The following is a 17,880-nucleotide window of genomic DNA, read 5'->3' on the forward strand; positions in this document are numbered from 1 at the left end:
GGGCGAGCGGCGGGCGGCGGTGTGAGATGGCACTCACATAAACACACATCCACATCATCTATACATCCGCACGCGTCCAGGCAGGGGCGGGCAGAGCCTCCGCCGCCCCCCCGGGAGCAGCCGGGGGAGGCGCCTCGGTCCCCCCGCCGGGAGGGGGCACGGCGGGGCCGGGAGGGGCTCGCGGGAGCTGCCGGCGCTGATGCCTTCACCTGGGGCTTTCCATCACTGAGCGAGCCGAGGAGGAGAGGCGGTCGGGTCTGGAGAACTACCTCTGGATGGTTTAAAAAAAACAGAGAGGAAAAAAAAAAGGGAAAAACCCAACTCTGCAATCCTCTGCTCCCCCAGGCTCAGCACCATAAGGGACTGCTATATTTGAGGCTGTCAGGAGGATGGGAGAGAGAGACTGAGAGTCAGGGCGAGAGAGACCGTGCCACAGCAGCGGTAAGTGTCTTTGCCGTTCCCCCAGCCAGGCACTGATTTCCCCGGTTGGACTTTGGAGTGTGTGCAGATTATTTGTTGTAATATCTATCGAAGCATCTCTGTGAGCAGTCTACTGTGAAACCGGCAATGGTGAGAGATCCCATCTTTGGGCTGCAGGTTTATGTGTTTTGCTTTTTTGTTTTGAATCTTACATTGAAATTGTCATAATTGAGCAGAAAAGTTGAAGCAGAAATTACTGTGGTCTGCTATATGCTGCCTGTCATTTAACTGGGGAGCAAACTACTGCAGTGAATGAGTTGTGAAGACAGATGTGAGGCTTTTAGTACAAATACAGACTCCAGAGAAGGAATGCCTCTTCAAATGTGCTAATTTTTGATATTTGGGAGAGCTATCATGCTAATGCTTGAGGTTGAATCAGGAAGTAACCCAGCATATTGAGTTTATAGTGATGCACTGAAAGTTGTGCTCTTCTGGAGTTTTGAATGATACTTGGCTTTGGGATAAACAGTTATCTCTGGAATTTGAAAAGTGCAGCACCAGGACTCTTCTCCTTTGCTGACAGGCAGAGGAGATGGAATTATATAAAGATGCACTGATTTTTTGTCTCTGATGTGAGGACAGTTAATAAAGCTGTGTGGAATGTCTGTGAACTGGCTAGAAGATGAACCAAGAGTTATTGTGACAGAGAGCATGAAACGGTTTTTTTAAGATTTTTAAATTAGTAAAAAAATTCCATGACTGTATATGTACTTCTTCAGATGTTTACTTGCCCATCTATTAAGCTCAGAAACTTCATGTGACAGAAGTTAGACAAGATAGTGTAATTTTCCTATGTGTTGCAATATTTCAGAAATGCAGCTGAAAGTTTTTTCAAAGCTTTTTTAATTTTTTTTGCTTAAAAAGTAATGCTTTCTTGGAATGACACAATGTTAGTTCTTTTGGTTTTTTAATTGGAGGAACTGGTGTCTTTTCTTTTTTTGGGGAGGTTTTTTTTTTTTTTTTTTTTTTTGAGGAGTTCCAGCATTCTCCTAAATTTCAGTGAGCTGTTGATGAGACCCTGAAGTTTGTAACTATAAATACATTATACACTCACTATTAGCCAAAAGCTATGGGGGGATTCCTGATAATTAAAATTTAAATTATATTTTCCAATTATTAAAACTGCCTTTAATTCTTGCTGAGTTATATTACCATTCCCTCAGAAGTGCTTTATGACAATCAATAGCACAAGATGGGTTCATTCTGATTAATATTATTACAGGAGTTATTGAAAGAATTAGCAATAACTGGACCATTACTTCAAAAAGCTATCAAATGCTGTACTAGAATTTCTAAAAATATATTTAATAATTTGACTTCAGTTACTATAACACTTACCTACAAAGTTTCAAGTAAAACAAAAAAAAACCCCAAGAAAAACCCCAAACCCTTACCTTCTTCCTGAAACTCCTTGTCTATCTTGTCATGAGGGAGAACACAAACTCTTGTTTACTAGTTTGAGGTATGCTGAAAGGAAGAGAGAAAACTGAGATGTGAACTATTGTAACTGAGGAATGTTTTATGTACAGTGGCCCTCAGAGAGATATACTGTTGGTATACTATGGGAATACTTAAGAGATGTGGTTTGGAAGACAAAGTTTCAGAAGAGAACAAATATACTAAGGAGGGTGAAGTGTTAAGCACTCTTGAAGATGATAACAGCTGAGTAGTTTTATAAGGGGACTACTGAACATGCAGCACTTCTGTTTCATACACTTACAAAGCAAATGCCATGCAAAAGAAGTCAGAACTTGCAGAGCATGACATGAAAGTGGGAAGACAGCTAGGGATAGTTGGGAGATAAAAAGTGTAGGTTTTTATTTTTTTTTTTGGTCAATATGAAGCTGAAGGTCATATTTTGAATTCTTGGTAAAAATATCGGGAGAAGGGATCTTAATTTCATTTTATAAAGAGGGCTGATGTACTAAGAATGAAAACAGAAAACAAAAACATCTCACTGGCTGAATTATACTTGAGAATTTGAAAGAAAGGAACTTTGAAAACAGGTCTTGAGGAAAAATATCATAGCAGCTAAGATAAAGGCATGATTAAGAGCTCTGCTGTTAGAAAATACTAAAGGGCAACTTTAGGAAATGCATATCTTGGAGGACTGCTAGCACAGATTCAATACAGGAAGGTCGTGACTGGCAAATTTGCTTGAGTCCCCTGAATAAGTTGCTGACATGGTGAACTATTGGGGAATCAGTGATATGATTTATGGGAGTTTCAGAAAATGTCCAGTTCTGTGCCCCACAAAATATTGATTTGGAGAGTAAATTTTTGAAGGAGTGCTGGAATGAATTCAAACTTGACTTAGGCATAGGGACCAGAGGGTGTCAGTAAAGGTAAAGAGCACTGTATGGAAAGAGGAGGTTAAAAGTATGATGCTTTAAGTGACAGTCTGAGATCCAGGTTTCTTTCCTGCTTCTTGCAAATCTGGTCTGTTCAAAAAGGCTTAATCTGATTTACTAGAAATATAGAAAAATCTGTTCCACCGAACAGATTCAACACACTGGAAATTTTCTGATTAGACTAATGATAGAAATATTTAATGTAAATAATTAATGCAAGTCTTTACAAAAGACATCATAGATGCCAAAAGACATCTGTATGTTCAGAATATACATACCAAGGTGTTGAGCCATTTGAGGTGATCAGTTCAGTGGCATTGAAAAAATATAGTTCTTCTGGCTGATTTTGTCTTTCTGCTTGTAGCCTGCAACACAGATTTTAGCTCCCACAAATGTACTGCAAAATTTGCCACTGTTTCTCTGCTCCCTCCTTATGCTCCTGCTAAAGCTTCTGCATTGTACTTTCTCTCATTTTCAGAAAAACCTCAATTTTTGAACAATTTGTTGTGCTTTAAAATGCTAAATAAAATCCACCACAGTTTATACTGCATTCTTAATTCCCTGAGAATCAATGTGAAATAGATATTTGGTTGCTAATACTGTATTGGTAGGTGCTTCTCAGTATATTTTCTTCCTTCTGTGCATGGCTTCTCTGTTGCTTTTTTCAGGGTCTGTTTCACCCTGGATTACCAACTTTTTAGTGCTTTACAAAGGAAAAGTACTCTTTTTGAAAGTGATGGAGTCCCTACAGATTCTTATCTCCTGTGTGATTTTGATCATTAACACTCTATTAGGGCATGGGTTTGCAAATCATGAAATTGTTAAAACTTTATGAGATAAGTACATTCTTGTTTTGCTTAAAGATTTAAAAGCCTCATAATGTGGGTGTATGTATGTACAGATGTGTTTATACACACACATATATATTGAAGAGCAATGATTCTGTGTCTTTGCAAGCTGGAATAGCAGCAACAGTAACATTTCTAGTTAGTGGAAGGAAATGTAATCTGTGTGTGAACCATAAGCAAATTTCATCTTTGCTCATGTGCTGGTTTCTAAAAAGGAAGTTCAGGATGATTTCTCACTGTATTTCATAAAGGCAACAAATCAATTCTAAGGTATTGCAAGTGGATACCTAATAAGGGAAATACTATGTCAGATTCTGTATGTTGTGAATATAATAAAACATTAGAATTTCTATCCATGCTACAGCTGATGTTCTTGATCACAACATGCTCATACTTATTCTGTGTAGTCATCCACTCAGACTAACTCTCAAGCTTACAGAGTCATGAGGTTGTGTTAGAATGATGCATGCTGTCATGTACTAGTTACACTACCGAAGCTCACCTCTTTATATCTCCTTCAGGACCAAACTTACACATCAGTCTTGGGAAAAATTGATAACTCTTCTCCATTCCCATACCTAGAAATAGAAAATACATCAAACTCTTTCCATCCATCAGAAAGCTCTTTTGGGAATTTCCTTTTTCAGCATGCTCTTAAAGGTTTTCTTGTAAATGGTGTTAAAACATGATGCTGTCTTTGGAGAACCTTCAGCTTCTGAAACTAAAAGCTGACAAACTTTGCAGGTAGTTCACTGCAGTTCCAGGGAGGGGTAAAGAATGACAACTTTTCACTCAACATGCAGAGACTTTGGCTTCAGCCTCCTTCTGAGTGAAAATTGTTGACTTTTTAATAGTTAAAGAGTCACTGTATATTTATTGGGACTCCTAGCCTTTGAATCATTTTGATCAAGGCTAAATATACTGCTGTGTAATTGATGTAGGCATAGTATTGACTGGGCTTTTGGGTGTCTTCCCTTGCCAAATAGCATCACTTTGCAAGAATTTACAAATCCCATTTAATTTTTGTTGGGTTTATAGTCTTCATTTGAGTACGTGATGGACATTGCCCTATGGCTGTGACATTCCTGCTACAGGTGGCAACTGCCCTGCTATGCGTTCATCCAGGGGTATTTCCTGCACAAAGGAGCAGGTAAATGAAGAAGACTGTTTGGTCATAGTAACAGAAGAAGCTGATCTAAAAGCTTCTAATAATATTTTGGGAAGATATTCAGGCACTAAACTTAAAAAGTTGTAATTCTTGCTCAGCCATGAAGAGAGATATTCAGAAGATGTTTGCTGCAATATTCTCCCCACAAATGTGCCCTCAAAACTAAATGGCAAATGGCAAAGAAATTTACTTTTGGGAAATGCGATTAATTATTAACTGTTTAGGAACACATATATCATTATGTTCTGAAAGATGACCCAATGTCCCTTTTAGCTTATTCCACAGACTTTCATATGCCATTTACTCTTGGTTATTCACAGGTTTCTGCATAGACTTGAAGTGTAATGAACAAAATCACACCAAAATGAGTCAACAAAGTCGCAGTATACATGCGAAAGTCGCAGTATACATTTTCCAAAACATAATTTTAGACACTCCAAGAAATTACTCTGGACAGGCTGGAACACTTGGGTGATCTTCAGCACTGTTGGTCTGATGAACTCATTCAGCTTCATGATGCTCATATTACTATGTTGTAATCACGATTATTATTTATCTTTACGTTTATTCTTGTGATGGCTTTGATGGGGGGGGAGGTGGGCTATACAGAATGGAGAAAACTGAAAATACTGACAGCTTCAGGAACTGTCTTGTTCCTATATAGGAATTTCAGCATGCCTAGAACAAAAATGCACTTCAGGTTCTAGAGATGAGCTAAAGAGAGATTAATTAAATTATGAATAGAGATGAATTAAAATTCCATTTTTTTCCCTATGCTTACTAATTTCTTTCCTATAAGCATTCATTGCACATTGTACTACAGCCCTCTTTCTGGACCAAATTAATGATATTAAACTTTGTATGTATAGTGGAACTTTAAAAACTGAAGATTACCTCCCATGGGTATATTGCTGTACCTACTGTAGAGGTTACTTTGATGCATAGTTCAACAATTATATATATAAATTTTAGATTTTTCTTTTTCACTTTAGCTTGTAGGTAGGTACATCTTTTCACATATATTTAAAAAAATGTAGATGCCACTTTAAAATGCAGTTGCCTCAACCATCTAATTCACATCACGAGTCTATACTGAATATTATTTAGATTAGAACTCTGATTGCCCTAGATGATTTTTTATTAGCAAGGTCCTTTATTCCATTCTAAACCTTATCATCATCGTGACAAGTAGACATGATAATCATAAATCAAGATTGTGTTGCAATGAGTGTTGTAAACAAAAAAGGTTCCCTGAATCAAAGAACTTATGGCTTAACTCAAAGACTTTCCTTTTTTTTTACTGCTATGTCTGATCTTTTAAGAGCTTGTAGCTAAGGGAAGACATCTGTGTTTCCCAGCCATGCTACCATGATCATGTACAGAGGTCGTCAGGATCACCTCCCACCCAAGAAAAAAAGCCCAAGATACTAAAGCTCTGCAACACTATGACATGTGTAATGAACACAAATAAATGCTACAAAATGTCTTGAATATTTGTCTGAAAACTGTAGCAGCAATCCACAGTTGCTTCTAAAATGTGCACTTTTTAGACCCCTTTTCTAAATTAACTTATTCTTCAAGTTACCAAAACCTCAAGTAGATGAAAACTTATTAAAAACAAGCATATGGACTTTCACATGATATTCTTTTAAAAGATAAGTTCTCTTAATTAAAACTTTTTATTTGCTTTGTCATTCCAAAAAAAAAAAAAGAATTAAATAAAATAAATAATTTACTCACTCTTGTATTACGACCTTATTCTTTGTTTGGCTTTTGACTTTTGCACATCTGAGGTGATACAAGGTCTTGATTTCTCAGTCTCATGCTGTGCAAGATGCTCAAAATGTTCTTACTCCTCTTTAACATATGCAGTGTCATGTATTGTTGCTGCTTACATAAAACTCAGCTCAGGGAATCTGGGAATAAAGCCATGACTTCTCTGATGTCTAAAGTCTCTCTGATGTGTGTGTGCACAGCTTTTCAACTCAAAACCAGCTGTGTAGTATTTCCTCTGTTTGGACCTTGGAAGATATTTCTTAGACATTGAAACAGCTTCAGACTGAGGAAGACTTTCTGTTGCATGTTTGTGAAGAGGCATAATTGAAAAAGTATGCCAGATCAGATAACCAGGGAGAATAATTTTTTAAGAGGGCCATTGGAATATAAAGATAATTTAGAAAACATGATATATAGCTGAAATGTCTGCAGTTTTGTTTCCCCCTTGCATATCACAACTGACTGATTGCCAGGATCTAAGTATTTATTTGTCTTATCAATCACTTTGTGCCTGAGTCATTCACTGATGGGCATAATCCTCTGTTTGTGACTTCAGAAGGCATCTCTGGAGGAAATTTGAATGTCATCAGCAGCGAATTGAGACATTACTGAAGGCATCAGGTAGGAGGAAGACGTTTGCACAAGGGGCATATTAATCAACAACTGGAGAAAATAAGCAGCATCAAAGCAGAGCAATTCAGTTGAATTTGGATTAAATTCTTGCATATTTTCTACAAATTAGAAGCAAGACAGACTTATTGATTCAAATCATGCCAAACCCAAAGCTCTTCCCTAGAAAATAAATACAGGTTGTGAAAATTAGGAAGCATTAAGTGTATAGAAGCACTAAAGGGTCTACACTTGAAAGGTCATTACTTAATGCCTGTTATCTCTGTAAGTTTTCATGAAGTATCCATAAATTACTATCAAGATTCCTTCTCTGTCAATCTTTGCAAAATAGTTCCTTTGAAGCAGCTTGACTTTAATTGTAAGGGAATGTAAAGGAATTTGCCAAGGATTTCGTTCAAAGCTTACAAAAATATGCTGAAATTATAAACAATATGTGCATGATTATATAGGATTATAGGATTTGTGAAGGAGAATAATGTGTGAGAGAAAGAAAAATGTATCAGAGTTTGTTGTTATTTTGCTTCAACAGAAAATGATTAGTAGTTTCATACGTCACATTCTGCACCAAAGAAAAGCTGGCATATGAGAAAATGCAGTCAGTTGAACACTTGCAATGTTTATTGAAGATAATGTCTATAGCAAAAATGGCATGGTAGTATCATGCATTATCTAAGATTCAAAAAAAAAAAATATATAGCAGGCTTTTTTCCTGAGCATTTCTTTAAAGTCAAAGCAGTGTGGGTTATGAGAAACTTCTCTAAAAATCTGTAATGGACACTCTTTCTCTTTGAAACCTACAGCAGAGTAACTGAGAAGCTCAGGGGATCCCAAGAGTTTATCTAAAAACTACCTGTAGGTGGTATAATAAGATCTGGAATATTTTGCAGTGGAAAAAAACCAGACTGTAAATAGCCATATGCAAGACAGTGATTTTGGACTTTTTGTTATTATTTCTGGCTTTTTATAGAATGGTAATGATGTAACAGCAAAGCAAATACAAAGGTTTACCTTCTATTAAGGCTTTCTCTGAATTGGCTAAGAAAAAATTAATCTGTTAATTTGAAAATAAAACTTAAATGGAACAGAATCAGCTTCCAGCATCGAGAACAGTAAACACAGAGTTGTTTTACTTTATAATATAGGGCAGATTTTAAGGCAACTAAAAGATATAGAAATTCTTATAATTTTTTAAAAAGACTTTGTCAGATTATGAACATAAGGTCCTATTGCTGGAGATTTTTATTACTTTCTACTAATTTTTCCTTTATTAATTACTGTGTATAAAGATATTATTGGATTTGTATCTTGAGTTATAATTATTACTTCTCAGTGTAGACTGTTTTATTGCCATTTTCCTTTGATTTCCTCATCACCTGAGGTTTTCCCACATGTTGGCTGGCATGAAATTAGTTTTTTAATTTGTATGCTTGGTTTGCCTTTTCTGTAATTTGTATTTTATTGGTAATGTCAGACAAAGAAGGAGATGAGGGAAGTACTGAGAACACAATCCTTCATCAGTTCACATTGTCAGTTATAAAGGCAGCAAATAAATGTATTCTGCTATTGCAGTAAAGTCAGAGTCCTTGTGCCTTGAGATACATTAAAGAGACTCTCTAGCACTCCAAGAATTGCCAAATTAAATGATGCCAAGGGAAAAGGAAGAAAAAAGGAATAAGAAAAAATCATTTCCACATAAAATTCACACTGCATTTAACAAGCATAAGAGAAAAACACTTATCCAAAGCTGAAAGTGCAGGCCACTACAGTTGAGTTGAAGAGCAAGGCTTTCCACTGAGTGGCTGCAAACACAGGCCAGGGAGTGCAGAAATTGTGAGAACCATGCAGTGATGGATCCCCTTTTCTCTGCTTGCTGCTAAGTGAGGGGGAAGAAAGGGGAAGTCCACATAAATTATTTATCTTTTGTGTCAAAGACCTGCACCTGCAAATGTATAATCCCTCTATCAGTGTTGTGGAGGGTCACACAGCACACACACAAAATGCTGTTTTAAGTTATTGAGTTTTTTTGAGATACTGGGTAGAAGCTCTCACCTGAGCACCATCAGGAATCAGGTATTGTGCCCATCAGCTGTCAAGTCATATTTCTCCTAAAAATACCTTAGTTACTCATGTGGAATGTTCGGGGCATAGAGTAGCTTTTTAACAAGAATATTTCTTCTCCCTCAAAGCAGGCATTTAAAAGAGTGTCTTTTTGAATATAACGAAAGCAAGCACTTAAAATCCATTGGCCACTAGCAGTTTCTGACCGCTGTTTTCATTAACAATTTGTGCATCTCTTTAATGCCTCTTCTAGATCTCTTTCCTCATTGCCTCAACAGGGTCAGATCATCACATTTTGCCTTGTAATTGTCATCAGGCTTTTGTGGCCTGTCTTTACTCAGAAGGACTCAAAACCATCAAGAGACAAATTCTCTGCTGGCATAAGCAAGTGCAGCAATGCTAAATTTGGTGGTATGCTGACTGCTCATTTTAGGACTGCTTCCCCACCCTGAATTTTCCTGCAACCCTCAACCAGTACTACTTTATGAAGCATATTTTGCCACTGGCAGTGAATGAGGAATTCTAGGTTGTATTTTAAATCTTTACCAAATGTATTCTGGCTATGCTAGCGACAAGCAGAGCTGCACAAAAATTACCCATTTTTGTTCTGTAAGTGTCCATCTGCAGCAATGATGATTTTCTGCCTAAATATTTTATTCTTCTGTGAATGTGCAAAAATACTATTTTTTTCCCCTCCTGCTGGTTCTGCTGACAAGCAGAACTTTTTCATACAGCTCTATAATTAGGCTCCAGAGTCCCGTGGAGGCACACAGCAGAGTGGTAGGCTTTATATTCTGCAACACTCAAAAGTTTCAGTTCACAGACCCGTGTGCTTATATCTATCTCACCTCTTTACAAGCTATAACTAGACTCTTCCATTCCCTTTGGATCTGTACCCCTGTGTCTTACAAAAACGAGAATTTTGAGTGTCTCTAGCCCCAAACTGCAAATCAATACTCAACCACTGTGTGAAACTTTTGACAGAATGGAATGAAGTTTCAGGTCATCATGATAAATACCAGCTGAGGCATCTTGCATTACTTCAAGTAGTGCAATGAAACTATAAAATTTATATAAAAACATATAACTCTACTTGTATTTTCACACAATTCTTTTCAGCATGAATGTGAATTTTTGTTGTGGCTTCCATCCCATTACAGCGCTCCTGATCACAGAAACCAATGATGATTTTCCTGTAGCAAAAATATAGCTGTAAAGAAATAGACCACTGGTATAAGTTGTATGTGGAATATTATATATTGCTGTTGTATGGCCTTTGGGGAAACCTTCCATTTTCCTTCAAGAAAAACTTCAAGCTCTTTGGTGTTTCAACACACTACTTTAGAAAACGTGAATCTTTGCTACTTCAGGCCAAAGATAGCCATGGGCACCAATAAATTAGTAACGTTACTTTTATTTCCTACAAATGGTTAACATCTGAGATTTCCCAATTGCTAATCTTCTCTCCAAACCATTTAGAAATATGAACTGATATGATTTTTTTAGCTTCATATTGGTGGAGTTTGGAGAAAAAGGTTTTCATGTTACAGCTAATGTGAGTGGCTGCCTAATCTTAGCGCTGCTAACAGTTTCCCGTCCTTAGCTCATTTTTACAGGTTTAATTAATAATGTAGACAGTTGAGTCTGCCTGCTTGAACTAAAATAATTAGCAGAGAGCAAACAAACACTTTAGGTTTCACTTTATCAATGGTATGGTGGCACTTTAAATATTTAACATTTTGATCGGAATGACCTATCATTTCTTGAAAAGTGCCTGGTTACCCTGACAATTCAAGCAAGCTGAGCTGTGAGAAAAGGTAGGCTCCTGTAACTGCTTCTGACCAGCTACAAGAAATAGTGTGTTAAAATGAAGGTTAAAAATGAGGGTATGAAAAGGTAGGACCTTTCAGAAAAGGAATGGTAAAAAATCAGAGAGGAAGGGGAGAGGATGCAGAGGTGTGTAATGCAGCTCAGTGACAAAGTGATTAGTTAGATCTCCATCCGAGGTCTTACAGGAGTGTCTCAGGTACATTTAAACCTCAGGCAGTGATTTACTCCTCTGTATATTCAGGGCAAGAAAAATTAAAAAAAAGATGCCTCTCTTAGTCAAATTTATTGGCTTTTTCTTCTAAATATTGTTGTTCTGGGGAAGAGGAGACCCAGACCCTGCCAGGAAAGCAGTCAGAGCTTATGTGTGGAGCGTGCTGAAACCAGCAGTGATTGCAGCTTTGACCCAGGGAAATGTACACATGTTCTGAGAAACGTCATAGACAGTCTTCAGCTAAACCAACACTTAACAAACCTGGTCTGCCTTTTAGTGAAGCAATCTTAGGTGCAGTACTGAAGAAGTACCTCTAAAAAAGGGAATGCTAATTACACTTAATCTTTACTTCATGGCATAGAATAGTACTTTTGGATTATAGATATAGCCATTTTGTACTTCTATAAGAAACATTCAAAACCACATTCCTTAATCCTAAAAATGTCCTTGTTTTTGTAGATTATGTCTTGTAACCCCCAATATCTCTTTCCTATCAGGTTTTATCTTTCCTATTAGAAAAATCTAAAAAACATTGGATAAACACATCATATTTTTTTAAAATAATCTCTTTGATTCAGTCAAATGTAGTTCCCTTTCAATGGCATAAAATATTCAGAAAAACAGGTCTCCAATTGTTTTATTCAGGAGACTAGATAAAGATGCAACCAATGCCATGTGAGGCTAGTGAATAATATTATTTTCTGGCTGGTGTAAACTCAAATATCTGCAAGGTTCTTACTGCCCACTTTGATAAATTAGGTCTATTACTGCAGCCCGTGATGAGGCTTCTGAGCTGTAACTCACAAGAGTTTTCGCTCCAACTCTTTTTGTTAATCATGATCATACTTAGAGCTTTAACTGCTTTTCATAGTTCACACTGAATTTGCAGGATTGACTGAAAACCCACAAAAATATTTGATTACCTGTAGTGTTTGGTGCAAAACCCACTGTGCAATGTTTAACGTGACTCCCTGGTGTGCCATTCGTGTATGGTCACTTTCTAGAGAAAGATCAAGCTTTGGTTATATTTTTCAGTAGGGCATGCTGCCTTCAACATTTTAAAGACAGTGCTGCAGGTCCCTTTCCATTTGAGTAGGAGAAGTTTCCTGGAAGTGTGCTCTGAAGTGGCAGAAGGTTTCAATAGGGTTTGGCTACAGCCTCTGTGGGAAACTGGCTCCCTCTCATCCTTGTGCTGGGTGGAAGATTTTCATCTCTCGTGACACCAATACAACAGCACTGAAGCATTAGCTGTCTGAATCACTGTCATTATTTTTTTCTTCCCTTTGGAAACTATCAACAAATTATCACAGTCATTTAAGAAAAAGGGAGACTTAAAGGAGCTTCTAAATGAAGTGATTCTATTTTATTTATTCATTTGTAGCAATCTTTGATCACCACATTTGGGTGCTTATTTGCTAGTGAAAGTCCAAGGATGGATGTGAGAAAAGAAACACTTTCTTTTGCTCAAATATTTTGTTTCTTTTATATTGTTTTTCTTGTCCAGATTAAAAATTGTTTTTTTTATATATTAAAAATAAAATTCCATTCCTGACTGAGATTTTGCTGGTGATTGTCATAAAACTGAAAAAAACTATTATTAATCCAGTTCATCTGTTAACTACAACTGGTTCTGAGCAACCAAGGACCTCATTTTCACACTGTATCTATGCTTCCATCTGTAGAAACTGATGATGCAAGCATAAGGGAAGGAGTCAGTTAACTGTTCATCCTCTCCTCGTGGCTTTTTCTGTGACATGGAAAACTCCAAAACTGGCAGCAAAAAGCAGTTAGAACAGATCACTTTGTTGCCAAGGTAATAAAATCCATGAGCTTTCAGAATAAGCAGATTTATTGTATGATATTTAATGTTCATGGCTGACTAAGAAAAAAATGGTAACAGCTTTTCATGGGAGATAAGGTGCACATCTTTTGCAATAGAAGTTTAAAAATTTTTTGGGTAGTTTGTAGATCCTGTATTAGATGAGGTGTGCACCTAGGAGAGGGGAAAGGGATCTTTAATTACCCAAGACTGCCAAGCCAAATGCCTCTGCATCCCAAGCTGTTATTTTAAGTGCATTTTTGCATGAGTGCACAGAAAAAGGCAATGGTTTTTTTTTTTTGTTTTGTTTTGTTTTTTCTGGAATTGCGAGTAAAATTCAACAGATTTTGAGTTGTGATTGTCGCCTGTGATTTCTGAGACATGACTGTCCTCAGTAAGGGAGAGTGACCAGGAGAATATCAGTTTTCAAGCATTCAGTCTCAGCTGGGATTTTGTCTTATTTGTAACCTCTGCTACCAGTATATAAAAATATAACTTGAAATTTTGATTAATATGTTTTTTACTGCACCATTAAGCTTGTCTAGTTTACTAGCAGCATGGGGAAATTCACAAATACAACATTTTTTTTCTACTCTCCAAATACAAATAAACAAGCTTGTGCAGGAATCCTCAAGGACCTGTGTCCTGAAATACATTTATAGAAGTTAATGTTCAGAGGATATTTATGGAAAAATTGAAGTAAATCATGTGAAGTAAATATGTGAATCATATTACCAAGGTGCTGAATTGGGGGAAAGAATTTATTTTAGTGGAGACAAAATATCCCTCCAGCTAGAGAAAGAAGATACTCCAGAGCACTGGACTGAACACAGGTGCCTTGTCATTGAAACCTCCACGGTTTCAGCCTGTCCACTGTGGCTCTGTGAGCCAGTGTTCCCCTTGGAACTGAAGTTTTAGGAGAGGAATTCACAGCACAGTAAATACTGATGATCTTTCTCAACTCTCATCTACCTCATTTGTCAATATGATGAATCTGTGTATGCTCAAGGTTTTAAAAGATAATGTGGCTTTCTATTGGCTCTAATGGGGGCTTTTTTTTTTTTGTTTTTTTTTTTTTAATAGCAGGGAATGTTGGGTTCAGAGTAATTTTATTCCAATATGCTCATTTTTTGTGTAAACAGTGGTCTGTTGCCATTTGGTCACATACATGCTGTTTTGCTACAGAAGCTGTTTATCAAAGTGTTGACATTTCATTTTAGTGCACATTTGGAAAACAGATATTGTTGGTGGTGGCGATGTTGTTTTGCTCTGACTTGGGAAATGCCATAATAGTGTATGTGAAAGCTCTGTGCACTTCAAGTTTACTCCTAGACAAAGATTCCCAGACACTTTAGAAGGAAAATTAGCCACTAGAGCCCCTCCTTCTCTCACAACAATATGCAGCCTGCAATAATGCAGGCAGTGTTAAAACAAATTAAAGGAAGCACTTCCTCACACAACATGAAGTCACCCTGAGGAGTACAGTCACATAGTTCATGGATTTGATTTTTGAAAGGGCTGGATAATTTTATGACTAATAATAATATTTTAGTTATGCATGCTAAGTGAGGTATAATTGGATTTCCTGCTTCATAGCATCAGCTACAGGATCACTACATCACTACAGGGGTCAGGAAGGGATTTATTTACACACACCCGCATTGTTCACACCCATGCACACTTCTGCACCCAGCAATGAATTTCAGTGATGTGTATCAAGGAATTCTCTGAATCATTGTGCATAAGCCAGTAGCTCTGAATAGCTGCCATCTACATGTCAACAGGAGCCATTCAGAGGAACTGTAGGAATTGCAATACATAGGGAGCATGTGAAAACTGCGGGCACTTTGTCCATTTTTCCAATGGACAATGGCAAGTCTAGACCTCATCACAGGAGGAACAGAATTTGTGTAAAGTCCAGCTTTTAATATTCAAAAGGCTTCTGGCAATATGAAAGCCTCAGTCGATACCAAAGTGGCAGCTGCTGGTTGTAGACACAGTCACTAAAATGTGATTGTGAGTTTCATTGGCACATCCTTCATTCTCCTATCAAAGTCGCTTCAGAAATCAACAGAAATAATAAAAAAAGGGGAGCATATTATGGATGCAACTTTTAAAGTACTACTTTTTTAGTAATTCTCTCAGTGAAAATTAAAAATTTAGTTGAAAATTCAGAGGATAATTGCTGAAGAGAAAGCCCAGGCTATAAGTATGACAAAGCAGCACATGAAGCCTTTTTATTTTATTATTTTTCCTAACATGTTATCTACACTGGTACATGAATCCATGAAAGAATGAGCTAATTAGTAAGGTTATTAAAGGTATCATATATCATTAGCAGCTCTTTTGGCTGCCAGAATAAGATCTTGAAACCTCTTCTATCACTGAGACTCACTTTAGAATTGGAGAAGGGACACCAGACAGAAGCCAATTAAGATCTGGATGTTCAGCATGCAGATGCCTAGAGCATGCCAAAGGAAACAGTGATGACCAGGACGAGCCCTGTATCCTGCTGAGGCCACCAAAGTTTGACCCAGCCATTAATTGAATGTCTTCTTTAGAGAGTTATGTTTTTAAAATAAAAGCACAACACTCATTCTGTTGAAGTGCAAGAGGATAAATTTCATTACTGGAGTATCTGCAGTTTGAGCCATCCCTCAAGTCTGAGTCATGGGCTCGGTTTTGTGAGGAGCCAGGGAATTGGCAAAGGCACAGGTATGTTGCCATAGCATGGTTAGTGGTCCCTGATTATGCAGGAAGGAATTAGCTGGTTGCTGCTGAATGGAGACAGAGGAAGCTTCCAGCTGAACGCTGGAGGAAGCTTCATTGCTCCTAAGAATTGAATCACTGGGAGGTAGTCCTCAGTTCTGCTGCCAGAAATGTATCTGCTAAATAGAAAATAATGAAACAATCAGCAGTAGATCCAAGCATTCCGCAAACCTTAAGTTTCTATGGTCTCACAAGGTTTTGTTTAGTTTATCTCCAGTTGTTTTTTCATTCACTTTGGAGTTAAAAAGGAAAGATGTGAACTGCAGTTCATACCTCCAACAAATCAGCCTCTTGCAGATCACATCCCTAGCCAGCCTGCCTCTGCTGTATTGTAAAGTGTGATTGTAGGTAGCACACTCATAACTGGAAAACTACAGCTACAGGTCAGACTTTTACAATAAACTAACTATACCAGGAAGCTCAAACTAATAAAGTGGATGTGATCTCTCATATCACAGAATGGTAAAGTTGGAAGGGACCTCAGTCGATAATCTGGTACAGCCTCAAGCAAATGTAAATTATGAACTGGATGATGTAGGTGATATTTAAATTTTCTGAAAAGTGGTAGACAAGAAAAAAGCAGAAGAAGGATAATTACCGAAGAGCCAAAGAGAATTTTATTACCTTAATTATAGGCTTGATGTGAAGAATTATTTGGCTATGATGAAACTATCAAAAGTATGTTAAACAGAAAGAAGTAGCCCAGCATATTATTATAGCAAGGTGAGTCCAGAGGGCAGAGAGAAGAAAAAAAAAGGGTAAAAAATATCAGTTTAATTTTATCTAGGAAAATTTCTGACTAGTATTGGAAAGTCAGAATACTACTGTCACCTAGACAGTATTGGAAAGTCAAGGGAAAAGCCCTCCCCATTCTATGAAAGGATAGAGCAAAATTGGTCATTATGTAGATATTTTTTCTCAGAGGCCACAAGTCACTTCATAAAGCATCAAAACCCAGTATATTTGTAGGACAATTCACAGGAAATAAACCAGTAATGGGTAGAAAATTTAATTTATAAAGAGATAATAATTTTGGTTTTTTTTTGTTGAATCCTTTTGTAGGATTCTGCACCAGGAAGAATGTTGAGGAAAGCCATCACCATAGTCAAAAGCCCAGACAGATTGGAATACATGTCAGGAGAACCACTACAAGAAGACAAAAGGATTAGATGGCATTTTTTATGACAGAAGTACAAGGGAATTGTGTATGATATTTCAGACTACATGGTCTGAATTCCATTGAATTCTATTTTGTGTAATCCAGGACTCTGTATTCTTCTTAAAAAATTGAGCCACCAAATTAATTGCTATGTTTTGCTTAATTGTTACTGAAGGCCAAAGATAAAGCAGAGCATCTGGAATGGTATTATGCAGCTTCAAACAAGCCCATGAGCTCTTCTAATTCCTGGAAAGGCATCATTTTAAAGGAAGGATGAGAGGGAAAAGGCAACAACATGGAAAAAGCAACAGAGTAACCTAATTACTTTATGTTCCTTCAATTATAAATATATACTAGTTTATGCCATACAACATTTTCATTTCAGAGAACTATCAACAGGGAAATGGGTTGTATGTGTGTTTATACTGGCTGTCCCTGTAGCAGTGTCATTTTCTGTGTCCTGGTCATCTAGAAGATGATGGCAAATGTGTTTTGGAAAGGTTCTGCAACTCATCCAAAATGAAAGAGCAACTGTACTTCCTTTGCAGTCTTTCCTGAACGTTTGCTTTCCTTCCTTCCTTGTTATATTGTTATAGAACTCCAAACAAAAAGTAATTTCCAGTAAAAAAATATAAGTTTTTCCTCTGAGTATGGAAAGCATAATTAAATTACTGATGCTTTAAAAGATGGAGTTTAGATCCTGTTAAGCAGATTTCTATTTGTATTGATGAATTCATTTGACATCTGCTTACTACATAAAATATTGCTCCTATCATCTAAT

General features: G+C 37.1%; 1 long non-coding RNA gene across 1 annotated transcript; it reads left to right on the forward strand.

The window, feature by feature from the left end:
* The first annotated feature begins 224 nt into the window (after positions 1–224).
* LOC127059938 (uncharacterized) lies at positions 225–17,420 on the forward strand. The gene is made up of 3 exons (XR_007778295.1): positions 225–441; positions 7,180–7,244; positions 17,003–17,420. It is a non-coding gene; the product is annotated as an uncharacterized LOC127059938 (long non-coding RNA).
* The last annotated feature ends 460 nt before the right edge of the window (positions 17,421–17,880 follow it).

This window comes from Serinus canaria, chromosome 1, assembly GCF_022539315.1.
Source record: "Serinus canaria isolate serCan28SL12 chromosome 1, serCan2020, whole genome shotgun sequence".
Classification (NCBI taxonomy): domain Eukaryota; kingdom Metazoa; phylum Chordata; class Aves; order Passeriformes; family Fringillidae; genus Serinus; species Serinus canaria.